This window comes from Panthera pardus, unplaced genomic scaffold, assembly GCF_024362965.1.
Source record: "Panthera pardus isolate Hobbes unplaced genomic scaffold, ASM2436296v1 HiC_scaffold_299, whole genome shotgun sequence".
In the NCBI taxonomy this organism is placed as follows: domain Eukaryota; kingdom Metazoa; phylum Chordata; class Mammalia; order Carnivora; family Felidae; genus Panthera; species Panthera pardus.
The window spans coordinates 234,231-250,387 of NW_026526875.1; the positions used below are offsets into that span (position 1 = coordinate 234,231).

Sequence of the window (16,157 nt, forward strand, 5' to 3'; positions counted from 1 at the left end):
TTTCTTCTAAGTTGTCCAACTTGCTGGCTTACATTTTTTCACAACATTCTCTCATAAATGTTTGCATTTCTGTGGTGTTGGTTCTTATTTCTACTCTCACATTTGTGGTTTTATTTATTTTGGTCTTTTCTATTTTCTTGTTGATTACTCTGGCTAACACCTTATCAGTTTTATTAATTTTTACAAAGAACCAGCTCTAGGTTTCATTGATCTGTTCTAGTATTATGTGTTTTTTTTTTGTCTATCATTCATTTCTTCTTTAATCTCTTTTTTAAATTTTATTTTGAGAGAGACCACACATGAGTGGGGGATGGGCAGAAATATAGAGGGAGAGAGAGGGAGAGAGAGAATCCAAGACAGGTTCCTTGCTGCCATCAGAGAGCCTAACACGGGGCTCGATCTCACAACTGTGAGATCATGACCTGCGCCAAAATCGAGAGTCAGACACTTAACCATTTAAGCCACCCAAGGGCCCCCTGTTCTGATCATTATTACTTGCTTTCTTCTGCTGGCTTCAGGCTTCATTTGTTCTTTTTCTAGCTACTTTAGGTGTAAGGTTAGGTTTGAAATTTTTCTTGCTTCTTGAAATAGGCTCATATTGCTATGAACTTCCCTCTTAGGACCACTTTTGCAGCATCTCAAAGGTTTCAGACCATTGTTTTTTCATTTCCATTTGCATACACGTTTTTAAGCTTCTTCTTGTATCTCTTGCTTAACCCATTCCTGTGTAGTAGCACGTTATGCAACCTGAATGTATTGTTTTTAAAATTTAAGGTGTGTTTTTTGTTTGTGATCCATTCTTGACAATATTCCATGTACACTTGAAGCCAACGTGTATTCTCTTTTAAGATGGAACATTCTGAAAAAATCTCTTAAGTCCAATCTGGTCTGCTCTGTCATTCAAAACCATTGTTTCTTTTTCTTTCTTTCTTTATTTTTTTAATATATGAAATTTATTGCCAAATTGGTTTCCATACAACACCCAGTGCTCATCCCAACAGGTGCCCTCCTCAATACCCACCACCCACCCTCCACTCCCTCCCACCCCCCCATCAACCCTAGTTTGTTCTCAGTTTTTAAGAGTGTATTATGCTTTGGCTCTCTCCCACTCTAACCTCTTTTTTTTTTCATTCCCCTCCCCCATGGATTCCTGTTAAGTTTCTCAGGATCCACATAAGAGTGAACACATATATCTCTCTTTCTCTGTATGTCTCAAAGCCACTGTTTCTTTGGTGATTTTCTGTTAAGATGTATTTGTTGGTGATTTTTTTGTTAAGGTATTGATGTAAATGGGGTGTTAAAGTACCCTATTACTGTCTTATTAATTAGTTCCTTTATGTTGGTTATTGTTTTATGTACTTGAGTGCTCTCATGGTGGGTGGATAAATATTTACAATTGTTAGATCTTCCTATTGGATTGTACCCTTTATTATGATATATTAGCATTCTTTGGCTCTTGCTTCAGTCTTTGTTTTTGGTTATTTATTTTGAGTGAGAGTTGGGGAGGGATATAGAAAGGGGGAGAGATAATTTCAAGCAGCCTCCATGCTGTCAGCCTGGAGCCCAACATGGGGCTCAAAGCCACCAGTCATAAGATCATGACCTGAGCCAAGACCTAGTCGGTCGCTCAAATGACTGAGGCACCCAGGTGCCCCACAGTCTTTGTTTTAAAGACTCTTTTGTCTAAAAAAGTATCGCTATTTTTTCTTTTAACGTGATAAATTTTTCTCCATCCCCTCGCTTTCATTTTTTTTAATAGAATTTATTGTCAACTTGGCTAACATACAGTGTGTATAGTGTGCTCTTGGCTTGGGAGTAGATTCCCGTGGTTCATCACTTATAGACAACACCCAGGGCTCATCCCAACAAGAGCCCTCCTCAATGCCCACCACCCACTTTCCCTTCTTACCCACCGCCCCCCTCAACCCTCTATTTGTTCTCTGCATTCAAGAGTCTCCTATGGTTTCCCCCTCTCCTACTCTGTTTGTAACTATTTTTCCCCTTCCCTTCCCCCACGGTCTTCTGTTAAGTTTCTCAAGTTCCACATAGGAAAAAAAACATATGATATCTGTCTTTCTGTGACTTATTTCACGTAGCAAAATACCTTCTAGTTCTATCCATATTGCAAGAGACAGCACGATTTCACTCTTTCTCCTTGCCAGGTAGTATTTCAGTGTATATATAAACCACATCTCTTTGTCCTTTTATCATTTGGTGGGCATTTAGGCTCTTTCCACAATTTGGCTATTGTTGAAAGCACTGCTATAGACATTGGAGTACATGTGCCCCTATGAATCAGCACTCCTGTATCCTTTGCATAAATTCCCTGTAGTGCTATTGAGGGATCGTAGGGTAGTTCGATTTTCAATCGTTTTTGCAGAACCTACGCACTGTTTTCCAGAGCGGCTGCACCAGTTTGCATTACCACCAACAGTGCAAGCATCCCCTCACTTTCAATCTGCAGGTGTCTTTATGTCTAAACTGAGGTTTTTATAGGCAGCATACAGATGGGTCTTGTTTTTTAATCCATCCTGTCACCCTAGGTCTTTTGGTTGGAGAGTTTATTCCATTTATATCCAAAGTAATTATTGACAGGTATGTATTTATTGTCATTTTACTACTTGTTTTGTGGTTGTTTCTGGAGATTTTCTCAAATCCTTTATTGTTTTTCTCCCTTTGATGTCTTTCTAATTTGCTTTAATGATATATTTGGATATGATAAGCATTAATTTGTATATCACCTCTTCTGCGTGTAGCAGTCTATATTAAGTTGATGGTCACTTAAGTTAGAGCTCATTTTTTTTTTCTCCTCTCCATGTTTTCATAAGGTATTATATTGTATAAAATTTTGGGGCATTCCTTGACGATTTTTTTTACAGAAATATACAATTTTACTGCTTTTACATTTCCTGCCTTTATACTGTCACTTTTGATCTCTCCTTTCCACTCAGAGTCCCTGATAATATTTCTTACAGGCTGATTTAGTGGTCACAAACTCCTTCCATTTTTGTTTGAGAAATTCTTTATCTCTCCTATTATGAATGATAGCCTTACTGGATAGGGTATATTTGGCTGCAGATTTTTCTCATTCAGCACTTTGAATATATCATGCCATTTCCTTCTGCCTTGCAAAGTTTCTGTTGAAAAATCTCCCGCTATCCTTGTGAGTTTTCCCTTGGAAGTGAATGACTTGTTTTGCTGCTTTTAAGATTTGTAGCAGTGGGGCGCTTGCGTGGCTCAGTCGGTGAAGCATGACTTGATCTTAGCTCAAGTCATGACCTCGCAGTTCGTGGGTTTAAGCCCTCCAGTGGGCTCTGCACTGACAGCACAGAGAGTGCTTGGGATTCGCTCTCTCTCTCTCTCTCTCTCTCTGCCCCTCACCTGCTTGTGTCTGCGTTCTATCACAGAAAAAAAAACACTAAAAAAAAAAGATGTTACCAATATATTTTGCAAATTTAATTACATGTCTTGGGTGTTGATGTTGATGGAAGTTCTCTGTTCCTCCTGGATCTGGATGTCTGTTTTCTTCTCCACATTAGGGAATTTTTCAGTTATTGTGTCTTCAAATCAATTATCTGTCCCCTTCTCTCTGTCTTCTTCTGGGACTCCTATCATGATTGTTTTTACATTTGATGGAGTCACCGAGTGCCTTAAGTCTATTCTTGCATTGGATAATTCTTCTTTGTCTTCTTCAGCTTCACTGCTTTCCATTACTTTGTCTTCTAGGTCATTAATTTGTTCCTCTGCTTCTTCCAGCTTGCTGTTCATTTTTACTTCACTCTTCATCTCTGATTCTTGAACTCTTTTATGTCTGTGGTAAGTGTCTCTCGGATGTCTTTCATTCTTTCCTCAAGTCCAGTGAATATCCTTATGATCATGGTTTTAAATTCTTTATTAGGCGTGTTATTTACATCTGTCCCATTTAGGTCTCTGGCCATGGCCTTATCCTGTCCTTTCATTTGGGATAAATGCCTCTGTCTTTTCATTTTGTCTAAGTATCTGCAGCTTCTGTGTGTTAGAGAAGCCAGTTACGTCACCTGCTCCCGAAAGTAATGGACTTAGGAAAAAGACGTCATGTAATGCCCAAGGTCTAGCACTTCAGGGAGTGTCACCAGTGTGTGCTGCATGTCTTCTGCTGTTGTGTTCTGGCTATGCTATCCTTCAGGCCAGTCGTCTGCAGAGGCTCTCCTTGCCTGGGCTGGTGAGTGGTCCCTGGCCTGAATATAGCAAGTTTTAACTAGGTGTGCTCTGGTCTGCTTAGGAAATGAGACCTGTCACCACCTCTACTGGAACTGAGGCCAAGGGAAACTCTCTGGTTGGGAGATGTGGTGTGGGCAGGCATTTGTTTGTCTTGGTCTTCTGGGGGAGGGGTCTGCTGTGCTGGAACTCAAGCAAGAGTGACTGAGAAAGGTAGTTCCACCAGAGTACAAGGGGGTGGTGTTTGGTGTAAGCAAGTTAGGTAGCCAGTGTTAGCAATGCACTGCTTCCTGCAGGTAGCTTTATGTTTGTGGTGAGGGGCAGGAGAAGGAGATGGTGCCAGCCAGCAGTTTTGTTCCTACAGACAGGTCTCTCTGAACTTTGCCTCTGAGGGATGTGCTCTGAGAAGAGCAAATAATCTCCCCAATGTGTGCCCCAGGCACTCTTCAGACCACTGTACCCATGCTATATGCTCCCACGTTGTTTGCCTGCCCTCTGTCCAAGAGCAGTGCAGTACCTCAGGGCACTAAACCAGCTAAACCGGATGCCCTTTAAAACTCCAGACCTTAAGCAGTACTGGTTGCAAGAACTCACGAAATGCAGCCCCTCTTGTTTTCCAAGCCAGTGGCTATGGGGAAATGTTCTCTTTGTGCGTTCCCCTGTACGTTCCTCTCTCTCACCCTTACCCACAACCTCGACTCCCTCCCCTCTGCAGCAGCCAGGATCTGTTTCTCTTCTAGATGACATTTCTGCATCAAGGACCTTTTTTGATGTGGCCTCTTCTCTCCCTTTTGTTGTGGAGTTTGTTCCGTCAGTCTTCAGGTTGATTTCTGGGGTATTTAGGGTGAGCTGATTGTTATCTAGTTGTATTCGTGGGATGAAGCAAGCCTAGAGTCCTCCTACTCCTCTGCCATCTTCCTGTCTTTAAGATCTTTTTCTAAAATTCCCTTCAATTCCAACAACTCTTACAAGTAGGAAGGAATGCCTCTTTAGAATGTCCTCTCAAGTTAAGGTAGGAGCACAGAGACATACGATTTGAAGCACAATAGTTGAAAAACTAGAAAGGGTCAATTTGATAACCAAAATTTGGTCTTTGATCTGATTTCAATTAAAAGAAATAGGCAGCTTTGAGTATTTTTTAATCCATTGAATGCTCAATCTTCACTCTCCTTTCCTCAGTGAGGAAATAAAGAGACTGTTATGGAATCATTTTTCATCTTTTCAGTAGCAAAACAAATGTACTGTCTGTTAACACTACTTAAATTAACTGCACATTCTCCTTTACTTACTCCAACCTTGTTTGTGTGGGGAGGTAAGACCATTTCATCTTTGTGTTGTCCCACAATGCTTCTCCATATCACACAAGTTGGCTTCAAAAGTTTGTTGTCATTCAAATTACCAATCTACTATTTGTCTCTGATAAATCAACTTAATACTACTTCACTTTGTACAGCTATAGTATTTGAATGATCTAATGTCTATTCCATTATTTACACACTGAACTATAACTTATGGCTATGCCTATCTTTCTATTTAAGTGCAAGAAGGGGAAACAGGCTACTGTGTTTTCCAAGAATGTAGGATCTGTGCCAAGAACAGGAATAACACAAGTGTTAATTTGCAAGATAACTAGGAAGAAGTTTTCATAAAATTTGATATGGTACTGGCATAAGGACAGACATATAGATCAATGTATTAACATTGAGAATATAAAAATAAACTCTCACATTATAGTGAACTGATTTTCCACAAGGGTGGCAGACAAATGGAATAAGAATAGTCTTTGTAGCAAATGGTACTGGGACAAATGGATATCCACATGCAAAGTAATAAAATCAGACCTCTACCCCATTGCATATATACAAAACTAACTTAAAATCTAAGAGCTGAAATGATAAAACTCTTAGGAAAAAGCTTAGGTCTATATGTTTATGACTGGATTTGGCAATGATTTCTTAGACATGACACCAAAAGAGAAAAGCAGATTAAGAATACTTCATCAAAATTAAAAATACTATGCTTCAAGTATCACCATCAAGAAAGTGAAAAGGCAAGTGACTAGGAGAAAATACCTGAAAATCCCATATCTGTTAAGGGATTTGTATGTAGGATGTTTAAATAAGTCTTCCAATAACGAAAAGACAATCCAATATAGAAAAGGGCAAAAAATGGATTAGTTCTTTAAAGGCGATACAGAAATGGATAATAGTCACGTTAAAAGGGGGATGTTCGGGGTACCTGGGTGGCTCAGTCAGTTAAGCTTCTGACTTGGGCTCAGGTCACGATCTCACGGTTTGTGGGTTCGAGCCCCGCAATGGGCTTTGTGCTGACAGCTGAGAGAGCCTGGAGCCTGTTTCAGATTCTGTGTCTCCCTCTCTCTGCCCCTCCCCTGCTCACACTGTCTCTCTCAAAAATAAAAGAGACACGTTCAACATCATTAGTTCTAAGAAAATGCAAACCAAAAACCACAAGATGCCATTTCATACCCACTAGAATTGCTATCATAAAAGCAACAGATAATGACAAACATTGGCAAGAATCAGGAAAATGGGAACTCTCAAAAACTACGGATGAAAATGTAAAGCTGCCACTTTGGAAACAGTCTGGCAGTTCCTCAAATGTTTAAACTAGAAAAACAATTCTTCCAAACTTATTTGAGAGAGAGTGCACAAGTGGGGTAGAGGGACAGAGGAGAGTGGGGAGAGAATCCCAAGCAGGTTCCATGCTCAGAGCAGAGCCCAATGTAGGGCTTGATTCCTCAACCCTGAGATCATGACCTGAACTGAAATCAAGAGCTGGACACTCAACCGGCTGAGCCACCCAGGTGCCTGCCCCTCCTCAAAAGGTTGAAAAAAAACAAAACAAAAAAAAACAAAATAGGTTTATTTAACAGAGTTACCATATGAACCAGCAACTGTATTTTTAGGTATACACCCAAGAGAAATCAAAACGTGTTCACATAAAAAGTTGTTCATTACACAAAAAATAACCTCAAAATGTGTGAAAGACCTCAATGGAAGACAGGAAGCCACACAATCCTCGAGGAGAAAGCAGGCAAAACCCTCTTTGATCTTGCCTGCAACAGCTTCCTATTCAAAAGGTCTCCGGAGGCAAGGGAAACAAAGACAAAAATGTACTAGGGGGACCTCATCAAAATAAAAAAGTTTCTGCACAGCGAAGGAAACAATCAAAAAACTAAAAGGAAACCGACAGAACGGGAGAAGGTATTTGCAAATGACATATCAGATAAAGGGTTAGTATCCAAAATCTACAAAGAACTTCTCAAACTGAACACCCAGAACACAAGTCATCCAGTGAAGTAATGGGCAAAAGACATGAATAGACACTGCTCCAAAGAAGACATCCAGATGGCCATACAAATCAAAACCACACTGAGATACCACCTTGCGCCTGTCAGAAAAGCTTACATTAACAACTCAGGCAACAACAGATGTTGGTGAGGATGCAGAGAAGAGGATCTCTTTTCCACTGATGGTGGCAATGCAAGCTGGTGCAGCCACTCTGGAAAACAGTATGGAGTTTCCTCAAAAAACTAAAAATACACCTACCCTACAACCCAGCAATTGCACTACTAGGCATTTATGCAAAGGATACATGTGTGCTCTTTCAAAGGGACACATGCACTGCCATGTTTATAGCAGCATTCTCAACAATAGCCACAGTATGCAAAGAGCCCAACTGTCCACCAATGGATGAACGGAAAAGAAGATGTGGTATGTGGCGCCTGGGTGGCTCAGTCGGTTAAGCGGCTGACTTCGGCTCACGTCATGATCTCACGGTCCGTGAGTTCGAGCCTCGCTTCGAGCTGTGTGCTGACAGCTCAGAGCCTGGACCTGTTTCAGATTCTGTGTCTCCCTCTCTCTGACCCTCCCCTGTTCACGATCTGTCTCCCCTGTCTCAAAAATGAGTAAAACGTTAACAAAAATTAAAAAAAGAAGATGTGGTATGTATATATTCCATGGAGTATTACTCGGCAATCAAAAAGAATGAAATCTTGCCATTTGCAACTACGTGGATGGAACTGGAGCATATTATGCTAAGTGAAATTAGTCGGAGAAAGACAAAAATCATATGACTTCCCTCGTATGAGGACTTTAAGAGACAAAACAGATGAACAAAAGGGAAAAGAAACAAAAATAATATAAAAACAGGGAGGAGGACAAACACAAGAGACTCATAAATATGGAGAACAAACAAGATTGCTGGAGGGGTTGTGGGAGGGGGGATGTGCTAAATGGGTAAGGGGCATTAAGGAATCTACTCCTGAAATCATTGCTTCACTAAATGCTAACTAATTTGGATGCAAATTTAAAAAAAAATAAAAACTATAAAACAAAAAGAGGAACCACGCCAGGCTCACCAAAATATTTCTCAACCCAGGAAGCCTCTGGTTGGGGAATCAGGAGATAAGGACCTTCTAGAGAAGTCAGAGCTATGGACTGAGTTGCCCGAATGCAATCTTAAGTTTTTGATTCACAGAGAAGACCTTAAAGTGGCAGCTAATTTCATACCATGACCCTAATTCCTTTCTATAGAGATGTACAGAAACTCCCTCGTTATTCTTTAATAAGCTTCATCAGCTTCGCATATGCTTACAAATTTTAGTTTTTGAGACCTTCATGATTTCTTTAGGGCACAGTAGCAGGACAAGGCCTAGCACTCTCATTCATAGAAGACTGATCAACAGAGTGTCATATTACTCGCCTGAAAAGTTCCCTATTACAATGTGACTCATTTGTAAGACGTCTAGAAAAGAAAATGATTTTCAATGACTCTTCAGCCACAAAAAGGACCAGTCAACAGAATGTTCTAATTCCCCTGACGGGTATAGCTATCTAATGAAACTTGCATGTATATTATACAGCTTTTGTGACTGACAGAAAAGAGTTGGTCACTGTATCTATCTCCTTGCTCCCGCTTAGGATTTACAATGAGCATCCTCCAAAGGAGGGTGAGAGTGGGGGACATTAATTGTTCTGCTTGGAAAACAGTTGGGGTTTCACTACATATCAATAAATTAGAATCCTGAATGGCACATTAGTCTTTTCTGAGATTGAATTGTGAAATCTCTGAAAGGCTGATGAACTCAAGTGAGTGGAAAAAGAAAATGGGTTTCTGAACTTGCAATGGTAGGAGCACTATGTTACTAGGTAAGGCCCTGACAGAGCAGACATTTCTACTTTTTCACTGGCATTTCTTGTCATTTACAAAATCCAACAAAGAGAAAAGTCCATTCCTTTGAGAAGGACGTTTGCATAAAGACCTGCTAGTCATTCTTGACGAAGACAGTATATTGCAAACTTGTAATTACAAATTACAATTCATCATGAAAATAACCCGTTCTCAAACTCTCACTGAAGGGTTGAGACTACAAGAGAAAGACAGAATTCAAGATGACATGGTCACTCAAAGTATGCGGAAGTTTGAAACACGTTGAAAAATATTAGCAGGGACTCACACATCTGTATGCCAACGTTCACAGCAGCATTATTAACAGTAGCCAAAACGTGGACAAAACAAAACGTTCACTGGGATATAGATAAAATGTTGCTTTTTTTAGACTCTCACAATGTTTTTATGAAAATCTCACTATAAACACCATTACTTTATGAGTTCAATCAACTTCATCTATATTGAAGAATTACAACATTGTAGCAAGTAGGAATAATATCAACCAAACCTTTGGAGCAGTGAGATTTTCCATAGGATCCAAAACATACTTATGTACTACTACTAGTGAAATAAGGATTCCTTTTCAGTAGGACAGACATTAAGAACCCGACTTACTAAACTTGTCTTTATCACGTTGCTCTCAAGATCTTGAATTTGGGCCGCTTGATGTTTGCTGGTTGCTTCTTCCGTGGCATTTTTAACCTGTAGCCTAAAAGGCAGATCTTAAGATAATTATTCTCGCACATAAATTTAAAACAACATCATATAGTTTCTGAACAAATGAAGGTCTTACAGAAATTCTTTAAATTTTATTAAGAGGAAGATTTGGGAATGTTCCCTTTCATTTTTTTTGTGGATAAGGTGCAAAAGTGAGACATAATATGCCACAATTTTGCATTTCAAAATAGCCCAAAGCTGGACTTTGTATCCAGCTTAACAATGATATACTGGCATAAATAATACATTTCCCATACTACACTGTTTATCTTCTTTATAAATAAAAAAGTCATTTTCTGTGAGGCTTAAATTATACTTTTGCACATGATCTTTCATCTCCTCAGTATATCTTACGGCCTCTGCATGTCGTTCCTGTTCTTCCTGCAACTAAAATAAAGAAAAAAATCATTTTAACCACTGAAAATATAGTAAAACACCATCGCCTGTTAATTTTTTTTGACCTGAGAGAGAGACAGACAGTGAGAGAATATGCAGAAGTGGGGAAGAGAGACAGAGGGAGAGACAGAGAAAATGGTAAGCAGGCTGCAAGCTCAGGGCAAAGCCTGATGTGGGCCTCGGCCTCATGACCGGTCTCATGATGTGGGATTTGGGATCATGACCTGAGTGGAAATTAAGAGTCAGGACCTCAAGCAACTATACCGCCCAAGCGCCGATGTAAGTAAAATCTTTTTGGAGCCAGTCTCTCTCTCCTCTACATGCTGACTGACGGCTACTTTGAGGCCATAACAAGAGTTCAGTTTCTGCAACAGAGACTATGGCCTACAAAGACGAAATGTTTCAACACTCTTACAGGATAGTTTACCAGCCTTACTCTCCTACAAAAACATAAAATTGTTAATGTTTTTAAATTATATATGATCAGATAAACCTTCAAATGTATCTATTGGTCAAATGGGGAAATATAGGAATTTACCTTATGGTAAACATTTCTAGTTTCATATTCCAAGCACCACATCAACTATGATTTTACATATTCACATAGGTGAATGCCGTTGCTATTCTCATGATTACAAAACTGAACAAGCTGTTTTCAGTGACAACAAAATGATGAAATTTTTAGAAGCAATATCCTAGTAGGGGCCAGAATGCCTGGTCTGAATTCCCAGTTCTGCTGGTTATGAGCTGTAAGACCTTGAGCACACTACCTAAAACTTCCGTGTCTCAGTCTCTGCATCTGTAAAATGAAGGTAATAACAGCACCTACTGGGGTACCTGAGTGGCTCAGTCGGGTCAGCGTCTGGCTCTTGATTTCGGCTCAGGACATGATCTCAGGGTCATGTGACTGAGCCCCACATCGAGCTCTGCATGGACAGCGAGGAGCCTGCTTGGGATTCGCTCTCTCTCTCTCCGTCTCTCTCCCTCTCTCTCTCTCTCTCCCCCTTTTTCTCTCTCTCCCTACATGCCCTTCCCCACAATCTCTCTGTCTCTCTCTCTCTCTTTCTCAAAACAAAGGACCTTAAAAAAGTGATCTCTAAATAAATAATAGTATCTACCCCACTGGGAGGTTGGGAAGATTAAATTAGGAAATAAGGAATCAAAAAGTTAGAAGGGTATGTGGAACATAGTCAGCTCTAAGTGTCTGCATGTAGCATGGTTACTGTTGCTATAGTTAGCATTCCAGTACAATGTGATAGTTTAGGCAGGTGGCCTGTCAATACAAGTTTTCCCCTATACAAATTATACTGAAGTTATTCTTCATTCCACCGCAAGTGGTAGCAAATGGGGAGCATGAGGCCCAGAATCTCCTCAGTACTTCAAAAACTTTGCCAATGCCGCTAGCCAACAGTACTTTTTCCCACTTATAATCATTTTAACATACTTCCTCTCTTTACCACGCAGTGGACAATGTTCACAGACTACGGTACAAATAGCACCTCCTTTACTGAGTAGTAGATCCTTTACATGACCATCAGAGGCAAGGGAAAGCCACTGACATGGAAATAATCGAGTCTTGTGAAACTAAAGTTCCTCAATCGTTTCATGTCCATACTGTTTACGTTAGGCTGCTTTAGCATGTACTCTGATGAAGAGATTAAGGCTTTGTGGTAAAAGCATATCAGAAAAGCTGTCCCCAGATATTTGCAGTTGGTAAAGTGCTATAAATCTGTAAATCCCAGTTTGGGGGCGCCTGGGTGACTCGGTTAAAAGCGGCCAACTTCGGCTCAGGTCATGATCTCGCGGTCCGTGAGTTTGAGCCCTGCGTCGGGCCTCTGTACTGACAGCTCAGAGCCTGGAGCCTGTTTCAGATTGTGTGTCTCCCTCTCTCTGACCCTCCCCTGTTCATGCTCTGTCTCTCTCTGTCTCTAAAGTAAATAAACGTTAAAAAAATTTCTTTTTTTAAATCCCAGTTCTGGCTGTGTAAAGAAGACAAATTTAGCGTGCTTTTTCATAGTGAGAGGGAAACAAGAACTAAACACTTGAACATTTCTCCTCTATTTGATTAAGTGCTTTCATTAATTGTTTTACTTATATAAGTGTGTGTGTATAGAGATATACACACATTTTTTTAACGTTTAATTTTTGATACAGAGCACGAGTCTGAGTGGCGCAGAACGTGAGGAACACAACAGATCCAAAGCAGGCTCTGTTGACAGCAGAAAGCCCGATGCAGGGCTCCATCTCAAGAACATGGAGATCATGACCTGAGCCAAAGGCAGACTCTGATAGGACTGGAGCCAGCCAGGTAACCCTCAATTTAGTATTTCATTTCTTAGCATATATTTAGAGTGAAAGCTTTGTTATACCAATGTTTCCAAGAAGAATTTATTGATACGGTATAAAGCACTTAATTTTATCAGAAAAGCTGTTAAGTTAAAATATTTTCAATTTATACAAGGATAAGTACCACACGTATCAATTATTACTATCCCTTAAATTTATACTTAGGAAGACGAAATTACCTGTCATGAAAAAAAATTAATAATGACAAATAAAGGACTGAATTTTTCTTCACAGGCTAGATGACAAGTGTCAAGAGAGTTAAAGCTAATGGGAGTTAGAACCGTCAGAGAAAGTTCACTGGAAAGGAGACTGTGAGCCAAGTCTGAATAACATAGGTTTACTCAAGAGGAACAGAAACTAAAAAGACAGTAAGGACAGCATGACGAATGGCTGAGAGATGGTGAAATCAACCCAAATAACTCAGAGCATAAAATCTGATGGCAGAGACATTAAAAACGGAGGTCCACACAAGGACTACGTGATTGTTCATAAGCAGCAGTATTAATAGGAAAGAAGTGGACACAACCTAAATGTCCATCAACTGATGAATGAACAAGGGCTTTAGCCCACAAGGGAGTACTGTTTGACAATAAAAATAAATGAAGCACTGATATAAGCTGTAACCAACACAGAAGAACCCAGAACACATTAAGTGAAGCTAGCTAGTCCCAAGGGACCACACATTGTGTGACTCCATTTATATGAAATATTCACAAGAGGCAACGCCATTGAGAGACTAAGTAGTAGACTGGTGGTTGCCTGAGGCGGGGGGGCAACGGGGAAGGGTTTCCTTTCAGGGTGAGGAAAACATTCTACTTGATGGCAGTGATGGTTGCACGAGTGTACACAGAGACAGTGAACTGTGCATGGCGAATGGGTGACTTTCATGGTATGTGTATTGTACCTCAAAAAACCTTTAAAAAAACCCAATGGCAGGATACAGAGACTGTTCTTAATTCTCGCCTTTTGGGCGTCCATACTACACATGATCTGAATATTTCCGTGCTTTGACAATATGTCTTAAAGGCAAAGAAAATGAAGGAAATGCCGAAGTTCAAGTGGATTGTTAAGTGATATTTCTGTACAAGTCATCCTGAAATCAATACGCATTCTTCCCAAAAGGGAAGATGAGAACTAAGACAATTATCTGAAACATTCCATTAAACATTATCTTCTGATTTGATCCAGCTCGCCTCATCATGGTAATAGAGATATCATTAAAAAGATTGTTTAGTAGGGGCAAAAGTCCCTTGGGCACCCGGGTGGCTACTTCAGTTAAGTGTCCAATTCTTGCTTTCAGCTCAGGTCATGATCTCACTGTTCATGAGACTGAACTTCACATTGGCTCTACACTGACAGCATGGAGCCTGCTTGGCATTCTCTCTCTCTCCTCTCTCTGCCCCTCCCCTGTTAACATGCACGCACACACTCTCCCTCACTCTTTCTCTCTCAAAATAAATAAACTGTCACAAAAATTTTAAAGAAAGAACGAAAAAAGTCTCTCAATTTCTGTGAGGAAGGATACAAAAGCCTCAACTTTCCTAAGAGTAAGTATTATAAGAAAACAATGTATAACACCAATAGGAGAAGAAGAGGCAGAAGTTTACGAAATAATTGCAATGTAAAGATACTAAAATCATAATAAATTAATTATAATGAAAATACCAAAGAAAGCGGTCCATGGAAATTGGTATCCTAAAACACTTTATATCATTTAACGAGCTATAAGTTAGCTGTTGACAGGTTACATTCACTACATACCAGACTTCTGATTTGACCTAATTTCTTCTTGAGATCCCGTGTTTCATCTTCTAGAAGAATTTATGATGTAACTTCTGGGGAAGCCTCTGACATAGACTGTTTCTTCAGAGTATCAGCCAGTTCTTGTTGAAGTTGTCTCACAACTACCTAATAAGACATTTCTGTCACAGATTTTCTAAACCATCTTATTATTAAATTATGTTAATAGACAACTCTCACATACGTACTTTGAGAAATATCAACACATACATCAATTCACCGTCTTTTTGTAACACATACACAATTTTGTTCACTGAATTCAAAGACACAAAAGATGTTTTCTCCCTGCCTAGTTCTGATTTTTTATGGTGTCTCTTTCCAGTCTTAACATGACAATTTCATCCTGCAACATGTGGTTTTTATGCAACAGACCTTGTGTTTTCTCATGATTATCAGAAAGCTAAGTAAAACCAAGCACATTTTCAGATAGCACTCAATAAAATGGCAGTATCATGATTTTCTTTGAAATGAAAGTATCATCTATGTTTCAACAATGAAAAGGTTGCAGGGGGTGCCAGGGTGGTTCAATTGGTTAAGTGTCTGACTCTTGATTTTGGCTCAGGGAATGATCTGACATTCTGTGTGTTCAAGCCCCACATCAGGCTCTGTGCTGACAGTCAGGAGCCTGCTCAGAATTCTCGCTCTCCCTCTCCCTGCCCCTCCCCTGCTTGTATTCTCTCTCTCTAATGAATAAAGAAACATAAAAAGAAAGGAAGGAAAGAAGGAAGGAAGGAAGGAAGGAAGGAAGGAAGGAAGGAAGATTACAGTAAGTGAATATCCAACTGGAAAAAAATACAGTTGGCTCCAAATCTCACATTTTATACAAGCATAAGTTCCCAAAAGTTCAGAACTTTAACTTAACATAATGAAGGCATGAAAGTAAAAAAGAATTGGTGAGAAAAGTGTTCAGAATCTCAGAATTGGAAAAGCCTTTCTCTGATTTACAACAAACCCGAAGGCCTGAAATAAAAGATTAATAAATCTGACTACACTTAAAAATTTAGTTTACAGTAGATATCGAACAAGCTACCCCACAGTAAAATCCTTAGCTCTGCATATACTCGGACAGATTAAATATCCTAAAATTCTTCTTTCCTGAGAATATTTCATAGATATCTACTTTGCTACCATTTCCATAGTCAGTTATAAGAATTATATCTATTGATAACTGACAAATCTAGGCACTGTACTATAATAGAAACACTTCAACATACATCAATGAACTCATTTGGTTATAACAATTCTAGAATGGAGAGATTAAAATGGTGAGCTGCAGGACTCTGCCCAGGTCTTCTCACTCCACAACTAGTGCTCTTGCACCAACCACTGCCACTTCTCTAGTGTAAATACACAAGTGCGAAAGAAGTCTTGTATTTCAAAATACTCATAGGAAATAAGGTGAAATTTATACATCTCTTAGAAAATCATGAGATTATTTACTGCTGCAATAACTTGTATTTCCTCTTCATGTGATAACAGTAACAAATATAAAAGAGGGAAATACACTC

At 39.6% G+C, this 16,157-nt stretch overlaps 1 pseudogene; it reads right to left on the bottom strand.

Annotated features, from left to right (window-relative positions):
* The window catches only part of LOC109261229 (ankyrin repeat domain-containing protein 26-like), a 46,222-nt pseudogene that overhangs the window by 13,802 nt on the left and 16,263 nt on the right, over window positions 1-16,157 (bottom strand).